We start from the raw sequence: 25660 nt of genomic DNA on the forward strand, positions 1-25660 counted from the left end.
TAAATCTCTAATACTTTGGCTACCTGATGCAAAATGCCGACTCATTGGAAAAGACCCTGATTCTGGGAAATGTTGAGAGCAGGAGGATAAGGGGACAACAGAAGATGAAATGGTTGGATGGCATCATCGTCTCAGGGACATGAGTTTGTGCAAACTCCTGGAGATTGTGAAGGACAGGGAAGCCTGGCACACTGCAGTCCATAGAGTTGCACACAGACGAGTGAATGAATGGCAACCAAATGTGAAGAGAGGATGGGAAATTAAAGTTTTTGCACTCTTAAAATTAACAGAATATTTTTTTAGAGTAGTTTTAGGTTTACAAAAAAAAATAGAGAAAATATAGAGAATTCATATATATATATATACCCTCTCTCTCCCTCACACACAATTTCTTTCTTAATAATATAATACATTACTATGATACATTTGTTGCAGTGGATATAACAATGTTGATACATTGTTATTAACTAAAGTTTACAGTTAATAGTCTTTGTGTTGTACAGTTCTATGTGTTTTGACAGATCCATAGTGTCATTTTTACAGTATTTCCATATAATTCAAAATGAAATGCAGCATTCAAAAAATTAATTTTGTTCCATCTCTTAACCCCCTTGAATCCCTGGCAATCATAGTTCTTTCTACTGACTCTCTAGGCTTATATTATGAAAAATGGTTATATCTTCATGTAGATAATAACTAGGGCATATTTGTAAATTTGGAAGAGAATTTCATACCTCTGAGGATAATAATAGCAACTGTACATGCGTTTTATGAGAAATTATTAAAATGCTGTGTTCAGATTTCTTAGCATAGCATCTGAAACACTTACTATTGCTCAATAATTGTTAAGTATTATTATTTTAGTATTATAACATGAAGAGTTTAAATTGTACATAAAAATAGGTCCTTTCATTTGAGTTAATAAGCAGTAAAATGGACTACTGAAGAATCTGAAGATTTATTTTTCTTGCAATGCCTCCTAAAATCCCAAGGTCATGTGGGCTTATGGTGGATTAGATGTGTTCCTTTCTTTAACTAAGCATTCATATTCCAAGTGGAGAAGGCAATGGCAACCCACTCCTGAACTCTTGCCTGGAAAATCCCATGGGCAGAGGAGCCTGGTAGGCTGCAGTCCATGGGGTCACTAAGAGTCCGACACGACTGAGCGACTTCACTTTCACTTTTCACTTTCATGCATTGGAGAAGGAAATGGCAGCCCACTCCAGTGTTCTTGCCTGGAGAATCGCAGGGACTGTGGAGCCTGGTGGGCTGCCATCTATGGGGTCACACAGACTCAGACATGACTGAAGTGACTTAGCAGCAGCAGCATATTCCAAAGTAAGTTGTGGTAATTCAAATGGAAATTGATTAGTTTCTAGACAGAAAGTTTTTCTTTCCTTTTAAAGAATCATATTTAATACATCATGAAATAATAGAAACATCCAATATAATAAAATGTGAAATGACTCACATAAGGCTGTAGCATGGGAATAAATATGCAGGCAAAAAACAAAAGTATTAAGACAGATGGAATTTAATCTAAAATAACAAAGAATTCACCAAAGAAGCAAGCTTTGAATTAAATTCCTGAAAGGCGCACAGCTAAAGGTCCCTTAGGGGTACTAGCTGATATGACACCAGCGAAGTCTTCATGCAAGACTGACATTTGGGCTTGCACTTGTGCTATTGCTTTCATCATGAGAAGAACATATTTATACTAACCTGCTGGTTCCAAGTAGAGCTTGAAATGCATGTTGAGCCAAACTGTCTGAACAGAGTTATCTCAGTGGACTGACCCTAGCTTGGCTGATCTATAGATGATCCAGGGACACCTGAATTAAATAAATAATTATTTTTGAATACCAGTGAAATTTTGTGTTGATTTCTATACAATAGCTCATGTATATGAGATAACATTTTCTACTGAAAATAAGTATTAATCATCCTAGTAGTGTTATTCCAACATCTAAGAGTATTTGGGCTTCAGAGTTAGAGAAGAGGATAAAGCCCTAAACAAAATGTAAAAATGAGATAAGTGGAACTTAAAGTCCTGCTTTTAAAAAGTTCTTTAAAACTTTCTTTAATTGGAGGATAATTGCTTTACAGTATGTGTTGGTTTCTGCCATACAGCAATGCAAATCAGCTCTATATATTATAGAGCCAAATATATATTAAATATATAGCCCCTCCCTTATGAGCCTCCCTTTTCCCTCCATCCCACCCATCTAGGTCTTCACAGAGCTCCAGGCTGCTCCCTGTGTTACATAGCAAGTTCCCACTAGCTTTCTGTTTTATTCATGATACTGTATATGTGTCAATGCTACTTTCTCAATTCTATCTTCTCCTTCCCTACTGTGTCCACAAGTCTGTTCTCTATGTCTGTGTCTCCATTCCTTCTCTGCAAATAGGTTCATCAGTACTATTTTTCTAGATTCCAAATCTATACGTGTTAATATACAGTATTTGTTTTTCACTTTCTGACCTATTTCACTCTGTATAACTCTAGGTTCTAGGGCTTTCAGTTCATCCACCTCACTACAACTGACTCAAATCCATTCTGTTTAATGGCTGAATGCTGTTCCATCGTACATACCTACCACATCCTTTGTCAGTGGTCATCTAGGTTGTTTCCATGTCCTGGCTGTTTTAAATAGTACTGCAATGAACATTGCACAAGGGTACATGTGTCTTTTTGAATTGGAATTTTCTCAGGGTATATGCCTGGGCTTCCCTTGTAGCTCAGTTGGTAAAGAGTCTGCCTGCAGTGCAGGAGACCTGGGTTCGATCCCTGGGTTGGGAAGATCCCCTGGAGAAGGAAATGGCAACCCACTCCAGTATCCTTGCCTGGAAAATCTCATGGACAGAGGAGCCTGGTGGGCTGCAGTTCATGGAGTTGCAAAGAATCAGGCACGACTGAGCGACTAACACTTAACTTAACCTAACTTTTATATGCCCAGTGGAAGGATTACTGTGTCATATGGTAATTTTATTCCTATGTTTTTAGGGAATCTCCATATTATTCTCCATAGTGGCTGTATCAATTTACATTCCCGTCAACATTGCAGAAAGGTTCTCTTTTCTCTACATCCTCTCCAGCCTTCATTGTTTTGTGGATTTTTTGATGATGGCCATTATTTTTGGTGTGAGATGATACCTCATCATAGTTTTGATTTGCGTTTCTCTAATAATGAGCAGCTTCAGCTATCTTTTCATGTATTTATTGGCCATCTGTGTGTCTTCTTTGGGGAAAAATCCTGCCTTTGAAAGATGTCAAAATTCTGTATCTGAAAATTTTCTCATCTTAATTTTGTGGCGAATTATATATCACCTCAACTAAATATACCATTTAGAAACAGAGAGAAATAATTTGTAACCTGTCTATTTTTCATTCCTTTAAATTTTTTTTAATATTTTAAGAGAAAACTAATTATAACAATGAGAATATAGATAGATAAGTGGAAGTAGTGTGAAAATTTTATATCAGTATATCCTGTAAGTTAATAAATTGGTAAAATCCTTAAAAGACAATTTTTTTTTGTAAACAAAATTGCCAGAAATATAAAGTCTAAGTAGATCTATGGATTAGTAAATTAATTTGCTTTGAATTAAAAACCTTCTCACAATGAAAACCCCAAGCCCAGAAGTTTTCACTGATGAATTCTATCAGAGATTTTAAAAACAAATAATCTCGATCATATGCACTGCTGTTGAATAATATGGAAACAAGGATCTCTTCCCAGCTGATTTTAGAAATTCTGTATTATGTTGATATCAGAACTAGTCAAAGATATTATAAAATAAAATAAATGAATAAACCAACAAATATCTCTCATGAACATATGATGCAAAAATTCTCTGGCGTGTGTAGTTTCCAATGACAAGTGTATTTTTATTCTTTATTTCTCTGTGAATAATATGCTTTAACACTGGTTGCTTTTAAGATTTCTTTCTACTGGTTTTCAGAAATTTGATTATAAATCTAGCAATGTATGAAAAGATAATGGATATAAACCAAGTACAGTTTCTCCCAGGAATGCAAGGAAAATTTAGCTTTCCAAAATTTATTTGCAGACCAGAATGAAAAGAGACTGGATTATTTTCTATAGCAAACAACTGAAAAATGGGATGCATGTGTGCTAAGTCATTTCAGTCATATCCAACTCTTTGCAATCTGATGGACCATAGCCCACCAGGCTCTCTGTCCATGGGACTCTCCAGGCAAGAATACTGGAGTGGCTTGCCATGCCCTCCTCCTGCGGATCTTCCTGGAGTGATTGAACTCAGCTCTCTTTTTTGTCTCCTGCCTTGGCAAGCAGGTTCTTTACCACTAAAGCTGCCTGGTATAAACTATATGAAACAGTAAAGATGGTAACGATAACCCTATATGCAAAACAGAAAAAGAGACTCAGATGTATAGAACAAACTTGTGGACTCTGGGAGAAGGCGAGGGTGGGATGTTTCAAGAGAACAGCATTGAAACATGTATATTATCTAGGGTGAAACAGATCACCAGCCCAGGTTGGGTGCATGAGACAAGTGCTCGGGCCTGGTGCACTGGGAAGACCCAGAGGGATCGGGTAGAGAGGGAGGTGGGAGGGGGGACCGGGATGGGGAATACATGTAAGTCCATGGCTAATTCATTTCAATGTATGACATAAACCACTGCAGTGATGTAAAGTAATTAGCCTCCAACTGATAAAAATAAATGGAAAAAAAAATAAAAGAAAAAAAAAGAAATTAAAAAAAAATACTTATTTATGTTTGTGCTGAGTCTTCATTGCTGCCATTGAACTTCCTCTGGTGGGTCACAAGCCAGGGCTAATCTTTTTTGCTGTGCACAGATTTCTCATTGCAGTGGCTTCTCTGGTTGCAGAATATAGTCTCTAGGCTCAGGCTTCAGTAATTGCAGCACATGGGCTCAGTAGTTGTGGCTCATGCGCTCAGTTGCTCCATGGCATGTAGAATCTTCCCAGGGATCAAACCTGTGTCCCCCTGCATTGGCAGGCAGATTCTTAACCACTGTACTACCAAGGAAGTTATGAAACAGTACTTTTCTGCCATTGGACAGAAGACAGTGGATTGTGATTACTGAAAGCAACTGTGATTGTACCAGCTTATTTGTTGGGGTCAGTTTCCAGGCCTGACCACCAGGAATGGAAGATCAACCTTGATTCAGTGGTCTCACTAATGTAAGGAGACACAAATTTGTATTTGAAGCCAAACCAGCTACAGTGGGCAAGGCACATAAACAAATGGTGAAACTCTAAAAAAAAAAAAAAAAAGAACTCCAAAGATTGGAAGAGCAATTCACTGAACTCTCTTGACTGAGGACTGAGCTGTGCATGCACAAGCAGAAACAATCTTTTATTCCTTTATTGCCATTTATCATCATTTGGTGGAGACAGAAATAAGTATATATGCCAGGTTTTCAAAGACAATGGGTTGCTTTTCTGGGTGCCTGATGACCTCAGCTAGTGATTAGAAGTTGTTTTGTGAAGTTTGCTCTGCGTTCGGTTATTCTTTTGATGAATTTGTAGGAGAGAAAGTGGTCTCCCTGTCCTATTCCTCCGCCATCTTGGCTCCTCCCCTAAAAACATTTTTAAAAGAGTGATTTAAAATAAAAGCAGACTAAGTCAAATTGTAAGAGCAAAAAAATAAAATATATTAAGTACATCATAATGAATTCATTCTTATGGTTAAACTTTAAAATTCCAACGAAGTAAGTGGAAAAATAAATTTTACCTATCTCTTAAAAAATTGGTATATATATAAAATGAGGGAGAAAGATAAGAGAGGAGCTGAGAGAAAATGAATTGCACAGTGTTCTTCTTGGGCATATCAGGATATTAAAGCCACATGATTTTTATTTTGATAAAATCTTATTGCTGGTAACAGCTGAACATTTATCTAATTAGGTCACAAAAAGGTTAATTTTAAATATTTTAGCTTATTTACATTAGAGACTAAGAAATGTGTTTCTTTAATATGTTTTGTGTTGGGTACAGTTTGTTCCCTCCACCCTCCCCAACTGGATGGTAATTCTTGTATCAGAATTTTAAAATACAGGCAGTATTTAAAAATAGCATGCCTTGGAAATATCCACTAATAGCATCCCCTGAATCATTCCTTGTCATCTGTGGCAGATTATGAATGTTTCTTAATATATTCTGTTTGTATTGCTGCTATTGATTAATAAAGGCTATTTTCTACTCACTAAATCAATATTGATATAAACAGTATTTTTAATAATTTAGTCACCTTACATAATGAGTTTGAATCATTCAGAATAAAGACTATTTTTCTTGTTGTTTCCTTTTTATATCTTCTATTTAAATTATAGCTGCCAAAGTAGTTGGTTGCTATGGTAAGACTGATTACTTTTAATCACCCAGAAAATTTTTAACTAACCTTGCTGTTGGGTGTGTCAAAGAAAAATCTGCTTTAATTTGTCTTGTGGTTATTTTATTCTAGCTGAAGATGTTTCCTTTCTTAATATGAAGTTTACAGCTAGATATAGGTTGCATTTCATTGAAATATGTCTGGTAACTGTTGCAAGGATGTGGTAACATGGAGACTTCTCAAATAAAAAACAAAAAATCAAAGTAAACTTTTTTTCTCTGAATTGGGACATAATTCATCATCAGAAACCATCAAAATGATTTGCTCACAGAAAATCAATGTAAATTTAATCCTTTGCATCTTTAACCTTACATCCACTCTATTGCTCCAGATTTAGATAAATTATTTGTGACTTTAGAAGATATATTATATCAAAACTTAAGAAAATTAAGCCTGAGTCAGAACTCAGTCTTTTCAACTCAGATTTATATATATATATATAATATATATATATATATATATATATATATATATATAATGGCATAAAGAGATAGCTTTAGAATGACCACCATGCTTTCTTTTGATATCTAATTAGGAAGAAAAGAAACATGCACAAGCGTTGTCATGCTAATTGAATTTATTTGAGTTTTCTCTTTAAACAGGACAAGAATTTCATTCGTTTACCCAAAAGAAGTGCATATAGTTTTTATTCAAAATACTTAAATGTGTGTTAATAGTGACACTATTCATAATAGTCAAAACTTGGGAGTTATGGAAGATCTATTAAGATAAAATTTGTAAAAATTGCTGATGTATTCATGGAATGAACTATCATATAGCAACAAAAATAAATTGACTATATCTCCATCCTTTAGGATGGACTGGTTGGACCTCCTTGCAGTCCAAGGGACTCTCAAGAGTCTTCTCCAACACCACAGTTCAAAAGTATCAATTCTTCAATGCTCAGCTTTCTTTATAGTCCAACTCTCACATCCATACATGACTACTGGAAAAACCTGTAACTTTGACTAGACAGACTTTTGTTGGCAAAGTAATGTGTCTGCTTTTTAATATGATCTCTAGGTTGGTCATAACCTTTCTTCCAAAGAGCTATGAAATATACAATGCCTTTTAATGCTATAGTTTTACTCACCATTATCTTTTAATATGGCATGAAATACTCTACAAGAGAGCAATACATATTCACTGTGACAGGAAAATAAGATACAAACTACTCACTGTTTAATTCCTGCTAGACACGACTTTCTTGTGCCCAATACTCATCACAACTAGTTATTTTATCTTCACTTATCCTAGAGAGTTGACCACAAGTAAATTGTGGAAGGTTGCATTGTGCATTATGTTGATTAATGTACTAGTCAGCTATGTACTTAGTAAATTATACAGTTGTAATAAGTTGGGTAAAGTTGAATTGTTTATCATGGTCATAGTCTTCATGATTTTGTTTGTATTATATATACTTCATTTTCAATACCAGAAGCTGGAAATTCTTTGTCAGTCAAATGTGGTCAAAGTCACACACATATACAGGTACACTCTAAACTAAAAAGATATCCACAGCTGGAGAGTTGCAAATTAAGTTTTATTTGGGGAAACATGAGTACTGTATCCTGGGAGACAGTGCCTCAGATAGCTCTGAGGGACTGTTCCAAAGAGGGTGTGAGGGAAGGTCAATGTACAAAATTTTGGTGAAGGGGAGTTCAATGCAATCAAGTGCTTACTTTACAAAAGGTTTTCTACTAGTCACTGATGAGATGATGTCATCATGTAAGAAAAATATAGACTTTTCTACTGTTGGAAATGGTTTTAAAGTGGAGCTGCAGGAATAGAACAGACAATCAAAAATGGCTCAGAAAGATAGTCTGTATTTCTGTAGAAGGGTGCACTAGAGAAAAAGGTCTGGGAGCAAGCACACCTAGAGGAGGGAGGAAAGTCTGCTCGTTTTTGTCCCTAAGACCCAAGTTCCCTCCCCTGGTTCCTCACAGACTGAGGAACGCAGAGTCCCAAACTTCCCCAAACTTTGCCTAAGCTGTTATTAGTGGATGGGGGTCATGTGAAATACTTACAAGTATTTAATACTATTATATTAATACTATTAATACTATTATATTAAATACTTGTAAGTATTTCACATCCTGAGTGGAGGATTCATATTAACTATTTTCCCCACCCCTTTAGTTCTCTGCAGCATGTCCAGGGTAAAACCCGTGAAATTAGCCTGCCAAACTGTTTTTATGAAGAAGAGGAACCAGGAAAGGAAGAGAACAAGGGATTGGGTATCAGCTGCCAGTTTTAGAAAACTTATTCACAAGCTGGGTACATGTATACACACACACACACACACACACACACACACACACACCCTTTTATTTAGCTATTCTTTAAAAAATGAATATGGATCATTTCTCTATCTCTTGTATCTTCTTCTTTGGTACAAAGGACATAGTTATTTAAACTACTAAAGAAGAAGATATAAGAAATAAAGAAATAATTCCTATTCATTATTTAGAATAAATAGGAATATATATATGTATATATGGATATATATGTATATATATATATGAATATATGTATGTATATATGGATATATATGTATATATCCAGCTTACAAATAAGATTTCTAAGATGGTGGTTCATTGCTAGTCTTTTATTCTCTTCCTGGTTAGTCTTCCTCATAAGAACAATTTTGCAGCCTAATCTTGTGGGCTTTATCCTTAACATGTGCAAACAACTAAAGGTGTGGGGAAAATAATATAAATCCTCCACTCAGGAGCTTTGAAATGTTACTCATGGCCAACATTAACCAAAAAACACTTAGGTGATGTTCAACAAAGATAGAGACTCTGTGATCCTCAGCCTATGAGCAATCAGGGGAAGGAACCTGTGTCTTAGGGATAAAAACTGAGTGGATCTCTCCCTCTGTGTGCTTGTTCCCAGACCTTTTCTGTAGAGCACCCTTCTGCAGAAGTAAGGACTACCTCACTGAGCCATTTTTAATTGTCAGTTTTATTCCTGCAACAACATTTGTGAGCATTTACAACAATCATGAAGGGATTTACTGTTTTTCTAGATATGAAGAGATGCAAAGATTAGGAAAAATAGATTCAAGGGCTTAGGTCTGATAGACAGAATGCCAGAAGAACTATGGGCGGAAGTTTGTAACATTGTACAGGAGGCGATGATCAAAAACATCCCCAAGAAAAAGAAAGGCAAAATGGTTGACTGAGGAAGCCTTAAAAACAGCTGAGAAAAGAGAGGAAAAAAAGTAAAGAGAAAAGGAAAGCTATACCTATCTGAATACAGAGTTCCAAAGAATAGCAAGGAGATATAAGGAAGTCTTTGTAAGTGAATAATGCAAAGAAATAGAGGAAAATAATAGAATGGGAAAGACTGGATAGTTCTTCAAAAAAATTAGAGATACCAAGGGAACATTTCTTGCAAAGATGGGCACAATAAAGGATGGAAACAGTATGAAGCTAACAAAAGCAGAAGATATTAAGAGGTGGCAAGAATACACAGAAGGATTATACAAAAAAATTTTAATGACCCGGATAACCACGACAGGGTGATCACTCACCTAGAGCCAGACATCCTGGAGTCTGAAGTCAAGTGGGCCTTAGGAAGCATTACTACTGACAAAGTTGGTGGAAGTTATGGAACTCCAGCTGAGCTATTTAAAATACTGAAAGATGATACTGTTAAAGTGCTGCACTCAGTAGGCCAGCAAACTTGGAAAACTCAACAGTGGCCATAGGACTGGAAAAGGTCAGTTTTCATTCCATCCCAAAGAACAGCAATGCCAAAGAATGTTCAAACAACTGCACAATTGCACCCATTTCACATGCTAGCAAGATAATGATCAAAAGTCTCTCAAGCTAGACTTCAACAGTACATGAACTAAGAACTTCCAGATGTACAAGCTGGATTTAGAAAAGGCAGAGAAACAAGAGATCAAATTGCTAATATCCTTTGGATAATAGAAAAAAGCAAAGGAATCCCAGGGAAAAAAAAATCTACTTCTGCTTCATTGACTATACTAAAGCCTTTGACTGTGGATCACAAAATACTGTGGAAAATTCTGAAAGAAATGGGAATCCCAGATCACCTTACCTGCCTCCAGAGAAACCTGTATGCAGATCAATAAACAACAGTTAGAACCAGACATGAAACAACAGGCTGGTTCAGAATTGGGAAAGGAATGTGTCAAGACTATATATTGTCACCCTGCTTATTTAACCTATATGCAGAGTATATCTTGTGAAATGCCAGGTTGGATGAAGCTGTATGATACCACGCTTATACAGAAAGCGAAGAGGAACTAAAGAGCCTCTTGATGAAGGTGAAAGAGGAGAGTGAAAAAGCTGGCTTAAAACTCAACATTCAAAAAACTAAGATCGTGCCATCTGGTTCAGTCACTTCATGGCAAATGTGTGTGCTTAGTCTCTCAGTAATGTCTGACTTTTTGCAACCCCATGGACTGTAGCCTGTCAGACTCCTTTGTCTATGGGATTCTCCAGGCAAAAATACTGGAGTGGGTTGCCATGTCCTCCTCTAGGGGATCTTCCCAACCCGTGGATCGAACCCAGGGCTCCTGCATTGCAAGCAGATTCTTTACTATCTGAGCCACTGGGGAAAATAAGTAGGGAAAAATGGAAACACTCATGGGCTTTATTTCTTGGGCTCCAAAATCACTTTTAATGAAATTAAAAGACACTGGCTTCTTGGAAGGAATGCTATGACAAACCTAGATAGCATATTGTAAAGCAGAGATATCACTTTGCCAACAAAGGTCCATAGAGTCAAATCTATGTTTTTTCCAGGAGTCACATATGGATGTGAGATTTGTACCACAAAGTAGGTTGTGTTGATGCTTTTGAACTGTGTTGCTGGAGAAGACTCTTCAGAGTCCCTTGAACAACAAGGAGATCAAACCATTCAATACTAAAGGAAATCAACACTGAATATTTATTGGAAGGATTGATGCTGAAGCTGAAGTGCCAATACTTTGACCACTTGATGCAAAGAACCTACTGATTACAAAAGACCCTGAAACTGGGAAAGATTGAAGGCAGATGGAGAAGGGAATGACATAGGATGAGATGGTTGGATGGCATCACCAATTCAATGGCTATGAGTTTGTGTAAACTCCATTTTGTGGATTGTGAAAGATTGGAAGCCTAGCATGCTGCGATCCATGGAGTCGCAAAGATTTGGATATGATTGAGTGACTGAACAATGAAGATTTGGACCATGAAATCAGTTCTTGAAAATATCTAACTACCTAAAGACCTGTTCCAGGGCTTCTCTGGTGGTTCAGAAGGTAAAGAATCTGCCCGCAATGCAGGAGTCCTTGGTTCAATCCTTGGTTTGGAAAGATGCCCTGGAGTAGAAAATGGCAACCCACTTCAATATTCTTGCCTGGAGAATGCCACGGCAGACTACATTCCATGGACTCACAAAGAGTTGTAAAGGATTGAATGACTAACACAGGCAAAGACCTGTTCCACCAAATTCTCAGCAACACAGAGTGTCTCACTCCACCCTGAACTCCCTTGGGGGTATTGAAGATCAGCAGCTGCAGCAGCATATGGTTCAGTCTCCACAGAGGCAGATGGTAAATGCTCTTGTTATTGTTGTTCAGTCACTGGAAAATGCTTTTGGCAAGTGCCAATTTATAGCTGACAACACATATACACACACAGATATATTTGTGATGCTCAGTGTGAGGAAATGTTACCTGTTCAAACTTGCCCTGACTGCTTCATGAAAGACCAATTAATCCAGAGAAGAGGTGTTGAAGCAAGGAATTTGAGTTTATTTGGAGAACTTGCTGACCAAGAAGATGGCAAACTAATGTCTCAAAATAACCATTTTGTTGGCGTCTGGATGCCAGGTTCTTTTATAGAAAAGTGTGGGGCAGGGGAAGTGAGGAAGTAAAGTAAAAAGGCCATTAATCTTGCAAATATCTCCTAGAATGACAAGCCTTGGAGGAGGGTATGTGTTAATTCCTTCCTTCCTGCCATCCACGAATGGACCAGGTCCTGAACAAAGGCACTTTGGTTTAATATTCAGACAAAGGGACAGAGTTCCCTGAGGCAGGCTTTTTTGTATAAACAGTGTCTTTTTACTGAATAAAAGCAGTGGGAAGCAAATGTTAAAGAAACATATCCAGCATAGAGCCATTATTTGCTCTTCCCTGTAACAGTGGGCTTTAAAAATGGAATTTAAAATAATTAAAGAAATGTTTCCCATTTGAAAACCAATATTGTTGGCTTCTCCAGACTTTCTAGGAAACTTAGACCTATATTTTCACATGACAAAGAGATGTTAGATAAGAGTAAACCTGCCATGTAGGAAAGTGACCTGTGAATTCCTGTTCAAAATGCTGTCCAATGTTACTTTATTTCAATATTCCTCAGCATTGGCTTCCAATATAAGTTGAATTTGTCATTTTTATTTTTTACTATTTTCAGAGTAGGAAAATATCTGTATAAAGTAAGGAAAACAAAATGTAAACTTTTATGTTTCAAGGGAATTGGTTGAGAGCGTATTCTCTTGTTTCAAGTTTTTATTTCTGTGCTTAACATGAAGACAGATTGCTACTAGCCTACTTCATTTATGATCTGCATGCATGCTGGAGATGGCTGCACTTGTAATTCTTCTAAACATAGCTCCTATTGTATTTTTCTCCAATGAAGTCCTTCTGTACCTTTATGGAACTAATACATTTATAGAGTATCTTGAAAGGAATGCAAATATAATGTTATATCTTTATATTCATTGAGGAAATAAATATGTCTAAGAGAAGATAAGATGATTAAACAGTGCCCATGAAAAGATGGAGAATGAATATATATTAATTGAGCTGAGAAAAAATTTTGTTTGTTTTTATCAGTAAGGTGGCTCTAGTAGTGCTTCAGTACAGTTCAGTTCAGTTGCTCAGTCATGTCCAACTCTTTGCGACCCCATGAATCACAGCACGCTAGGCCTCCCTGTCCATCACCAACTCCTGGAGTTAACTCAAACTCATGTTCACCAAGTCGGTGATGCCATCCAGCCATCTCATCCTCTGTCATCCCCTTCCCCTCCTGCCCCCAATCCCTCCCAGCATTAGGGTCTTTTCAAATGAGTCAACTCTTCGCATCAGGTGGCCAAAGTATTGGAGTTTCAGCTTCAGCATCAGTCCTTCCAAAGAACACCCAGGACTGACCTCCTTTAGGATGGACTGGTGGGATCTCCTTGCAGTTCAAGGGACTCTCAAGAGTCTTCTCCAACACCACAGTTCAAAAGCATCAATTCTTCAGTCCTCAGCTTTCTCCACAGTCCAACTCTCACATCCACACATCACCACTGGAAAAACCATAGCCTTGACTAGGGGGACCTTTGTTGGCAAAGTAATGTCTCTGCTTTTTAATATGCTGTCTAGGGTGGTCATAACTTTCCTTCCAAGAAATAAGTGTCTTTTAATTTCATGGCTGAAATCACCATCTGCAGTGATTTTGGAGCCCCCAAAAAGAAAATTTGACACTACTTCCACTGTTTCCCCATTTATTTCCCATGAAATGATGGGACCAGATGCCATGATCTTAGTTTTCTGAATGTTGAGCTTTAAGCCAACTTTTTCACTCTCCTCTTTCACTTTCATCTAGAGGCTGTTTAGTTCCTCTTCACTTTCTGCCATAAAAATGGTGTCATCTGCATCTCTGAGGTTATTGATATTTCTCCCGGCAATCTTGATTCCAGCATGTGCTTCTCCCAGCTCCCGTTGCTTAGTTGTCCTTAACTTAATTTGAAACAATTTTGTTAGATTGTATTGAGAAACCTATATGAAGGTCAGGAAGCAACAGTTAGAAATGGACATGGAACAACAGGCTGGTTCCAAATAGGAAAAGGAGTATGTCAATGCTGTATATTGTTACCCTCCTTATTTAACTTATATGCAGCATACATCATGAGAGACACTGGGTTGGAAGAAGCACAAGCTAACTTGCAATTTATGTAGTTGTTTAAGCTCAGCGTTGAACTAAGATCACATCTGCGCCAGTGCCCAACTTCTTTATCGTGATTGTTGATGACTAAGGCTTCCATGTCCTGCTAATTACAAATAACTGCAAAACAAACAAATGGTGGTTACCATTGTCTTTTTGGATTGTAGGATCTTGCAGGGTATTGTACACAATGGAGTGGATTCTGAACTAGCACCTGAATAGTTTAATTTACTTCTCTTTTTTTTAAGGATTGGTGCAGCAATGTTGCTATGTCAGTACTGAATTTGAATTCCACAACTGAGGGGAATATTCATTTACTACATAACATCCCTCAGCGATGGCATTTATTTGTAAGTTTTTTGTATGAATGTGATGGCTTTGTAGATGCATACCTTGTGTAGTTATGAATTCCATTTATCTAGATATTTGCTCTTATGTCTTGTTATTGGCTACAGCTGAATTTCTCATGGGAAGGAATGTGGAAGTAATCTCCTTTTTGGGGTTAATAGTCATCAATATGTCTTTTTTGGTAATGGCCGCGCTAGCTAGTTCACTGAAACCTACTTCTTTCTGCTCCAAGCGTTGGAAAATTATAATTAATTTAGCTTTTATAACTTTTAATAAAATTTATATATTTGACAGGTTTTCGTACTGGATATGCTTTTTCACTAGGTTTATGGCGCTTACTCTCTTGTTGCGTAATTTGTTCCCTCTTGCTTTTTGTGTGTTGTGAATTTACTGATGTAGCTCAGGGCCGAAGTACCAGTCAGGTAACCTTCCAGCAACTATGGCAATAGTTGTGATACCCACAGCTTTCACACACTCAATAGTTTTGTATGTGGGCATGATGTTCTTATGCATTGAACATCCCTACACAAGCTTATGTGTCCCCTGTAATTGTGTCTATATCGATTTACAATATATCAAATGTCTTAAAGTTATTGTAATTAAGCATATTTTTTCTAAATTACTACTTTTATGATATTCTTTTACATCTTTTTCAGGAAATAATTGTTTTGATAATAGCATACAATGGGCGTTGGCATTTTTTCTTCCAAGTTGACCATCCTTGCTTTTAACTGGAGATTTTAGACCATTTACATTTGATACATTGACCAACATGGTTGGTTTGATTTATGCTGTGCTGTGCTTAGTCACTCAGCAGTGCCCAACTCTTTTGTGATGCTATGGACTGTATCCTGCTAGGCTCCTCTGTCCATGCAATTCTCCAGGCAAAAAACAAAACAAAACAAAACTGGAGTGTGTTGCCATTTCCTCTTCCATGGGATCTTCCCCACCCAAGGATCCTGATGCAGGGATCATGTGTCCACCATTGGCAGGTGGATTCTTTACCACTGAGCCACCTGGCAAGCCCTAGTTTGCTATATGTTACTTTTTTCTCTTTGTTTTATTAGGTTGGGTGCGAGCAATTGTAGCTTCAGACAGTGAATTTTAAATCACACCTGGGGTAAAATTCATGACAGTAGCATAAAAGACATAATCAAGGGACTGGGCATATAATGTTGTAAGCTTTCTGTATAAAGTGATGGCTTTGTAATGCATCAACTTGGTTAGTATGAAAACCATTTATCAGAATTCTCTCTTATGTCTCTGTTCCATGTGGCTACAGCTGAAATTCATGTGGGAGATTTGGAGAGTGGAAGTAAAATCTCAGCTATTTTGGGGCTTATATACTCTATTCATTGATTCACTTCTTTAGGGTAAGGCCGTGTTCTGCTTAAATGCTCCATCTTCTACTTGATCCTTCTTCAGTTTTTCTGACTCCTGGAAGGGTGGTTATAAATTTAATCCAATTAATAATGTACCGGCTTCTGTACTACCTCTGTACAACAAGCACTGAGGTAAATATATTTGAAACAGGTTTCCGTTCATCCATATATGCTTCAACTGAAGGTTTATGGATTCCAGCTTATCCTTTTCTTCTCTCAATTTATGTATCCCCTCTTCCTTATTGTCTGTCCTGTGAATTTCCTGATGCCTGAGCATCAGTCCTGAAGGTACCAAATCAAGAAACTGTATAACCAGTTCACACAATTGCCTATGGTCAAATATTTGTATAACCACAGATACACACACACACAAATTTATATGTATGTGCATGTTCATATGTTCATATATGCAGATATACACACCTACACATATGCTTATGTGCCTCTTAGTATATGTGTGTCTATATCTGTATTTATAAATATACAAATGTTTTTAAATTGATTGTAATATTAAGCACTATTTTAATTTTTAAAATTTACATATTACTTTTATTATTTTCTGTATTGTTACCAATGCTCTGGGAAAAATATTTGCTAGTTCAGCAACATAATTATATTCTCCCTATCTTTCATTGTTTTCTCTGAATCACTGCTTAGGGATATTTTGTTTGTTTTTGCTTTTCAAGCTTGAGATTCAGTAGCATTTTATTTTAATTTTTACACTTTTAATTTTATATTGGCATATAGCCTATCAACATTGTGATAGTTTTCATGAAAAGGGAAGGGACTAGTCATATGTATACTTATATCCATTCTCCTGTAAATTCCCCTCCCATCAAGCTGCCACATAACATTGAACAGAGTTGCATGTGCTATACAGTAGGCTTTTTTTGGTTATCCATTTTAAATATAGAAGTATGTACACGTTGGTTAGGGATATTTTCTTTCCATGTAGGTTCATGATTAGTCAGAACCTTTGTTACCTTTATGTCAGTTGTCCACCTCAGACGCAATCAAATGTAAAGTATGGACGACTGTGGTTAGTAACAGCCTCTTTTTCAATCATAAGCTGTCAAGCATAGTTGCAGATTGTGTCACTCAGTATAGGCAATAAAGGATGGTCATGGTTAGATCTAATACAATTTGGACTCTTAATTTTTAAGTACTTGGTTTCTCATTATATCACCAAATTATCATATCAATCTAGAAAGTTAGATGATATAACTGGTATCATCCCTGAACACACATATGAAAAACTGAGTCAGGGAACATAAAGGGATTTTCCAAGATCACTAAGGTACTGGAAAGTATGAAATTAGGGCTGAGTTATCTTAATTTTCATTTTAATATCTTTTGTTTCACATCACTATCCATAAAGGTTGAATATTATTCTTCTAATGGCACCTTGGCTTTGTGTGAAGGTGTGTGCTTTTTAATCTGATTATCTTTGAAAGTTATATTCATAATCAAGTAATGATTAATGAACCTTCTCTCTGTGTGCATTTGAAATCATCAATGATGCACTCAAGAGAGAGATTGAGATAGCTGTTCAGGTTTGAGAAATGAAGCCATTTTTCTTCTGCTTTCACGATGTTCAATTTAATTCTTGCTAGCTCATTAAGGTACATGATTTTTGCTTTCCTTTTTAAAATCTAAAATGAAATGTATACCTAAATAAGCTTGATAATTTTACTTCCTAATTATTCTTTCAGGGAACTTAGGGATTCTTTGATTGGTTCCAACAATCAATTAGTAGAATTATGTAGTTCCTTCTCACATTCTGACTTTTTAAAATGGAGTTTCTTTTAGCTGCATGTCTTTATCATTTTCATCATTATGATCTGTGTTTAATAGATTCATAGTTTAACTATAAGGAGTCAAAGATTTCTGTGAATAACAAAAAGGTATAAAGAGGTCATCAAACATATGGATGTGCTAGTGTGTGGATGGTGCTCAGTCATGTCTGACTCTTTGCAACTCCATAGACCCATCAGGCTCCCCTCTCCATGGATTTTCTGGGCAAAAATACTGGAGTGGGTTGCCATTTCCCTCTTCAGGGGATCTCTCTGACCCAGGGATCAAACCCACTTCTCTTGCATCTCCTGCGTTGACATATGCATTCTTTACCACTGCACCACCTGGGCTTTCCTGGATGTGTTGGTAGTTATCAAAGTCCCCAAACTAGTTAAAGTTATTGCATATTATAATTTTAGTTCTAAAGATTCAGGTCAGGAAAAAGAGATAACTGTAGTATTACATACCAAGGAAAATTTTTTTTCAGATTGCTGTGTAAATAACTGCATTGAGTCTTGTCACTTGTAATCTGGTTCTATTATACTAATTTTATTCATATTGTGGTATAGAAATCTCTATCAAGAAACATTTAATAAATATAATTTATATTAAGCAGCCAGCTGTTATAATTAAACAAATCTGGAATATCCAGAGCATTTCTTAATACCAAAGAGGCCATGCGTATCCTTTATTGTGGCTTAGGAAAAATACTTGTGAAATTATTTTTATATAGAATGAAGGGATTTTTAAATGTTTTATAAGTACTAATCCTTTCAACATCTCAACAAATAAGGATTTTAAATGATACTTAGACTAAGAAATGATACATAGATTTCTCAAATTTTCAGGGCTTGAAGCTAACACTAGAAACAGATTTCTGGGTTCATAATTTATTACCCTTATTCTAAATGAGTGGCTGCTATACCTCTTGGCAGTATTAATTGTTAGAATGTAATTCTTAACTTTCAATAATAAAACTACAGACAGCTTACATTTTCAAACATAAAAAATAAATAATATGTTAGAAATTTTTAATTAAAGAAGAATAAATCAATCATCTAAATGTAGAATTTAGAGTGTTTTGTTAATTTTTATTATTTTATTTATTCATCTTGACAAACTTCTTGAGTTATTTATTCTGTTCATTTTAAAGGCAAGTAAGTAAATGATTAGATTTTAAATGTTTTCTTTAGAGTCCTGGTTAGTGATCTGAGATCAAAAACCAAGTCTTCTTACCTCAGCATATTTGCTTTTCTCACTCTATATCATTCTGTCATCTTTGGAACAGTATTTTGGGTATAACTATAGGCTCAAAACATTCAGTATTTGTGTTTTTACTTGTCAATTCACTGTCTTGTTTCTAGTTTGAAATTCGAGGTATGTTCTCTCCATTCTCCCCCAGACTATGTCAGCTTAAAGTGAATAGCCAGAAAGATTTATAATTGCAAATTTAAAAGTCTAAAATATTTCTGCTGATTTCTCTTCCAAAAAACACAACTTAAAGCAAGCATTGGTACATCAACACATCATTTATCTGACATTGGATTGTTTTGCAAACTCATCTGTAAAAAACCAGAGTAATAGATTGTCAAAAAGACTTTAAGTAACAAGAGATATGTCACAATATCAGTACTGAAATATCCTAATTGTATAAAATTTACAGTTTTCAGTGGTAAAAAGAGATATACACTTTATGACAGATGAGAAGTGACTATACTGTCAGCACCACATTTAAAATGCTGAGAAGTAAACGTTAAATGTAAAACTGAAAGAAAATACCATATAAAGTAAACCTAATCATCTTCAAGCCACAATAGTTGAGGGCCATTCAAATAAGAAATTAATTAGCATCATAGGATATATGGCCTTAATGTTATCATAGCACAACCTAATAATGAAAATTCCTTATTATGATTTACAATTTAAATCAATTGTAAAATCAAAGCTAGAAGTTTTAATGTAGCAGATATGTAGAGAATTTTGTACCTTTAAACTGTCTGAATATGCAGAGAATGAACAAGAGGTTTGTTGTGTATAAATGCATAAATATTTGTTATAATTTTATTAACTTTTAAATAATTAAATATATATCTGTGTGTTTGACTTACACTTTTAATTTTGAGATTAATTTATAAGCTTGAACTATTTACTGGATTTGAATATTAAATTAAAAAAATATAATTTCTTCCTACAAGAACTTTTCATTCCTTTCTGAAGTGATTTGCATGTTTGATGCATCATTTATTCCTAAGAAAGTAAAGTTTTCACTAACTCTAATGTTCATGCAGTAAAAGTCCAGGCTATTTGTGTATTCTCACTGACTTAGTTAAGCAGAGTAGATTTTTTTCTTTTTGCTAAACATTGTTAGAAATTTAATTTAAAGACAATTTATTTAGGATAGTTTAAAATTATCTGTTATAAAATAATGAACTCTCTTAAAAGTATCAACTATCATCACCTACTGCTTCAGCTGGGAGAAGTAGAAGAACTGATGGATTAAAGTTATGCACACTCCCAAATGCCCCATTTAGACTAAGGTCATGAAATCAAGGCAGTAAGGATGAACAGTAAATAACAGCCTCAGTGTGGAGAAGTAGTATGCACAGGGTTTAGGGGACTATAGCTTGTCTACAGTCATAGCAACTCAGCTTCAGCTAGTTATAAGTTTGAAATTGTGTTGTTAAATTTTTGATTCTTATCAGAATCCTTGGACTTCCCTGGTATCTCATTGGTAAAGAATCCACCTGCCAATGAATGAGACACAGGTGTTCGATTTGTCCCTCCATTGAGGCAGATGACAAATGCCTTTGTTGTTCAGTCATTGGCAATGCTCTTGATAAGTGCCAATTTGTAGTTGACATGCCCATTTTTAAATCATATTGTATGTATGTGTTTTCCTATTGATTTGTATAGGTTCTTTATGCATTTTAGATATTAGTCCCTTAGCTAAATGATTTACAGATATTTTCTCTAATGCAGTAGGTTGCCTTTTTATCTTGTTGATTTTTTTTCTTTTGCTCTATATTTTAGATATGATGCTACATTACAAAAATTATAACAAAACTCATTAGGATTACATCAGATTACTCATAAAATGTACAGAAAATTGAGCAGTTGAATCGGAATTTCTCATGGGTTTGTTATGCCTTAAATTCCCTGATTAGTAGTTCTTCTTTCAGGATTTATGTGTAACTGCTTTCAAAAACTGTCAGTTCAGTGTAATATTCTATCAGAGTTATAGTAAAATTAGTTTTAATTACATAAATTAAGACTTATGCCTGTCATATTCCATGATAGAACCATTCCATGCATTAAGTCAAAATGCTTGCAATATAGGTCATGACTGACTCATTAAAAGTTTGAATTTTTTGCAAGTACTCTGTAGGTTAGACCAGTTTCAGTTTTCTACTACTGTTCATGTTCTTTAAAGAAAAAGCAAAACAGTTTGCACCAGTATAGTATTAATCACCATAATAAATACTAGACAGGGTATGTAGTAGAGTAGAGAAATGATGGGCTGGACATTGGGCTCTGGTTGTGATCTGGTATTTCTTAAATATGTGAAATTTTGTAAATAATATAATTCTCCAGATTTCTCATTGGTCTTATAGTATTTTGAGGTTGTTGTTTTCTAAGGACCCTGTGATCCCTATTTTCTATGATTCTACTTGTTGACACACATTTTCACATAGACTTCTTCAGGAAAAGTTGCCAATCTAATTGAAACCTAATACATCTAAAGCCATTTCAAAGCAATAAATATACATTTCTAAATCCCTTTGAAAGGAAGGAATCACTCTATACTATGTTCTGCAAAATTAGCAAATCCTATATTTCAGGATGAGTAAAATTCAGTTACCATGTGCACATGCACATTTTAAAATATTTTCATTAGAAAGGTGAGCAGTTAGTAATATCCATAAATAAAATACTCAGAATTTCAAGAATGTGATATTATAAAGAAGCGCATTGATATTAGTTACAGCTGCCATATAATAGCAAGAAAGTTTCAAAAATGGTTTGACTTTTTTTGTTTTGTTTTCTACTATGACACTTGGAAAGAGTAATAAGATTTTAATTTAGCTTTGAAAATTCATTTTTACATATGGAAAATCTCTAGTGTCTCTACTACCAATATAGAGGTACTTGACTAAATTTGCTTTTAGATTAATGGTGAGTCCACTATTTTGTAGGACTTTTCTTTATATGAGCATTGCTCTATGAGATATTAAATATATATTTATAGAAGAATTAGAATTACTTCATGTTTGGATTTTTCACAGATTTCCTAAAATTATATGTAGAACTTATAATCAAAATCCATAATTTCTTTAACTAGATTTCTTTTCAATATCGTATTTCCAGAGATATTATGAAATAGGAAATATTGCTATATGCCCAGACAACTATAATCTAACCTTATCACAGAATAACAAAGTTTGAAATTATCTCTAAAATCTAAAATCCTATATAACCAGGATATAATATAAAAGCCTATATAATATAATATAAAAACCTATATAACCAATATAATATAGACCAATTCATAATTTCAAAATTAAGACAATTATTGATATAACTAGAAAACAATTTCCCTTGTTTTCCAAAATGTAAAGTAAAATAAAAGAATGCACTTATTGAAATAAAATTAAAGTGTAAAAAATTGCTTGTGAAACTTACCATATACTATCCATAATTTTATTCCTAAAGTGATAGTCATTTTTATAGTTTATCTTCAGACACTCACTTATTTTTGACTACATATGATTACAATACACTCATATATCTTAATTATTTGAATAATTTCTTATAAATTGACATGCCAGATGCTGATATATGTTCATTAAAACTTTTTTTTCCCCTGGGACAATAGTTAGACTACATTTCCCTGGCCATGTGACTGGCTTCTGGTTAATGAAATTGGGAAAGATATGGTATATACCATTTCTAAGCCTGAGTAATAAAATAAACACCTTCTCTAACTTTTCTCCCACACAGCTTCACAGTAAGCTGGGTGAAGGTGACTTGAAACTCAGCCACCTGTTAAAGTGTTAGAGCTTGAAGCAGCCTGTTTCTCCAGAGGACTGACTATAGCAGAGTGTTTCTATTACTGATTAAGAATCACCATGTACACTTTATGTGAGTGAAAAATGAAGTTTTGTTGTTGTTTAATTTTATAATATCTAGAGTTTCTTATATTTTATGATGCCTAGAATTTATAGTTTTTAAATTTCTTTCATATGTCTTCTTTTATAAATACTACTACAGTAAATATAATTCTGCAATCTATTTTAATGAATATATAAGATAGAGTCTATATTTATATAGAATTGGAACTCCAAGTTAAATACAAGGTAAAAACATTATCAAATTATATCATAAGAGTATACAAAATATTATAAATGTGAAAGCATGAGAAATTATGTATTTTCCTGAATTCTCACCAGTACTACTTATTTTTAAAATATTTAAATTTTCTCAATCTGATATTTTAAAGGTTATATCTTTATTTGCAATTCCTTTATTACCAGGGAGTAACAAGATTTTTATGTCTATTAGCTATCCTTCAATTTAGTTAATTGCCTGTTTTATGTTCTACAACCATATTTTTATTGGGTTGCTGATTTTTTTGGATTGTTGTCTTATATGAGCTCATGGATTATGACACTTTTTCTTCTAGATAACAGAAATATTTGCCTGACATCAAAAGTTAATAAGTAGAATGGGTCTTGAATTTTACATTAAATTCAACATAACAATCTGCCAGAAGCCACTTCAGTCTTCTTTCTCTTATTAATGTCATTCTTGAAAACTCCTTTAAAACAGGTTTTTTAGGAAATCATTGGCTACTCTCTTTATCTTATGTTTACATTCATTTTAGTTTTTTTCTGGGTAATAACTATGAATTTGAATGCTTGACTCCTTTCTAATGTGTAATTTTCTATAATAAATACCTCATGTTGAATTTAAACCTACTTTCTTAGATAAGAAAGAATCCAGCAAGAGAGAATATCTGATCCATCTTTTCATGTAATTAGCCTTCATGTTTGAAGATTATTTTGCCTGCCTTGAAACCCTTAAAATCAAAGTTTGTATATTCTTACTATGGCTTTTAAGGAGAGATAATTTTTATAATTCTTAAGTCCTGTCATTTTTAGGTGATACAAATGGATGTTGGTTATGAGAAATAAGAGTCAGGAAAACAGAGAGATTTTCTGTATCTGAAAATAAAACTCAAGTAAGGCATAAACTTCAACATGTGTCAGAGGCTCACACTTAAATATATTTAAAAATTTGAAACAGATGGCAGATTGGACAAAATGACTCTGCCATGTCTAAGTATTTCAAAAATATATAGAAATATAGAGAATGGCATTCACAATTCCTTCAACTTTAAAACTCTCAGGGTAATTTTGTACAAACTTTTTTCTTCATTAATGACTGAGATTCAAAATTAAACATAACTTAGAAAATGCTTCTTTGGAAAAAGGAAGATGCTTCATACTTGGGAACACTCAAAGCAAAAAGAGGCTTCAGGCCATCTGAACTTCAATAAACAAAATAAAGCATTGTTAAGAATCCTAATTGAGTTTGGTATACATTAAAACATCCAAAATTAGAATGGATCAATGCAGTCTTAGTCTAAACAAATTACTGTTCCAAGTCTAATGCATTATTCCACCAATTGCTCATAAAAGAGTAAATTGCAGGCTCTGTGTAAGCTTTGCTAAGAAGATATAAACTCAAATTTGCAAAAATGTGCTCTGTTCCCTTTAACAAAGCTATTATTTTCTATACCAAATTATAATCTGTCTCTAATTCACTCCACTGAGTTGTTTTTCTCCATCTGTAGATTTATTAACTTAAAAAAAGATATTTGTCCTTATATGCCAAATACAAATTGCAGAATGGAGACAGGATGAATAGAATTGCATTCTCTTTTGAAAATGGGAAAACATGTGTGGTATACATTAGTCTCTAGCTTGTAGAATCTCAGATATTTCACTAAAAAATCTTTGAAAAGATCGTCCCTACTGGTGATTAGAAATATTTTACTTGGAAATGATTCTTTGTACCTTGTCCTGTGTGGCCTTTTGTATTGTCCATAGGAAACTTTAATATTTTCTGTGACCCTCCTTAGTCATATTTGAAAATGTCATTGAAGGATTTTGTCTGTAGGGTGAAGGGTCATATTAAATCTCAAACTGGCAAAAGCTATTTTTATTAAAGCCCAGAATAGGCGTTGCTTTAGTAGTCAGTCTAAAGTTAAATGATTTGTTATATATTTGAATCTAGTTAGTTACTTATATCAAATACAGTATTCCCAGTTTTTGTTCTTATAAATATCCTCCTAAGATTGGCTGTATATCTTTGCTCTTTTATCAGAAAACCTACAAATTTTGTGGGAGTGCCACAACTTTTTTTTTTTTTTTTTTGAGTCCCTTACAATTGAAATAATTTATGTCACCACTTTAAGTCATATTCGGAGGTTTAATGAATGGTCTGATGGACATACCCTTGATTTCATGCTCTCTGCTGGAGAAGGCAATGGCACCCCACTCCAATACTCTTGCCTGGGAAATCCCATGGTAGAAGGAGCCTGGTAGGCTGCAGTCCATGGGGTCACTAAGTCCGACAAGACTGAGCAACTTCACTTTCACTTTTCACTTTCATGCATTGGAGAAGGAAATGGCAACCCACTCCAGTGTTCTTGCCTGGAGAATCCCAGGGGTGGGGGAGCCTGGTGGGCTGCCGTCTATGGGGTCGCACAGAGTCGGACACGACTGA

Source organism: Odocoileus virginianus, chromosome 7 (genome assembly GCF_023699985.2).
Source record: "Odocoileus virginianus isolate 20LAN1187 ecotype Illinois chromosome 7, Ovbor_1.2, whole genome shotgun sequence".
NCBI lineage: Eukaryota > Metazoa > Chordata > Mammalia > Artiodactyla > Cervidae > Odocoileus > Odocoileus virginianus.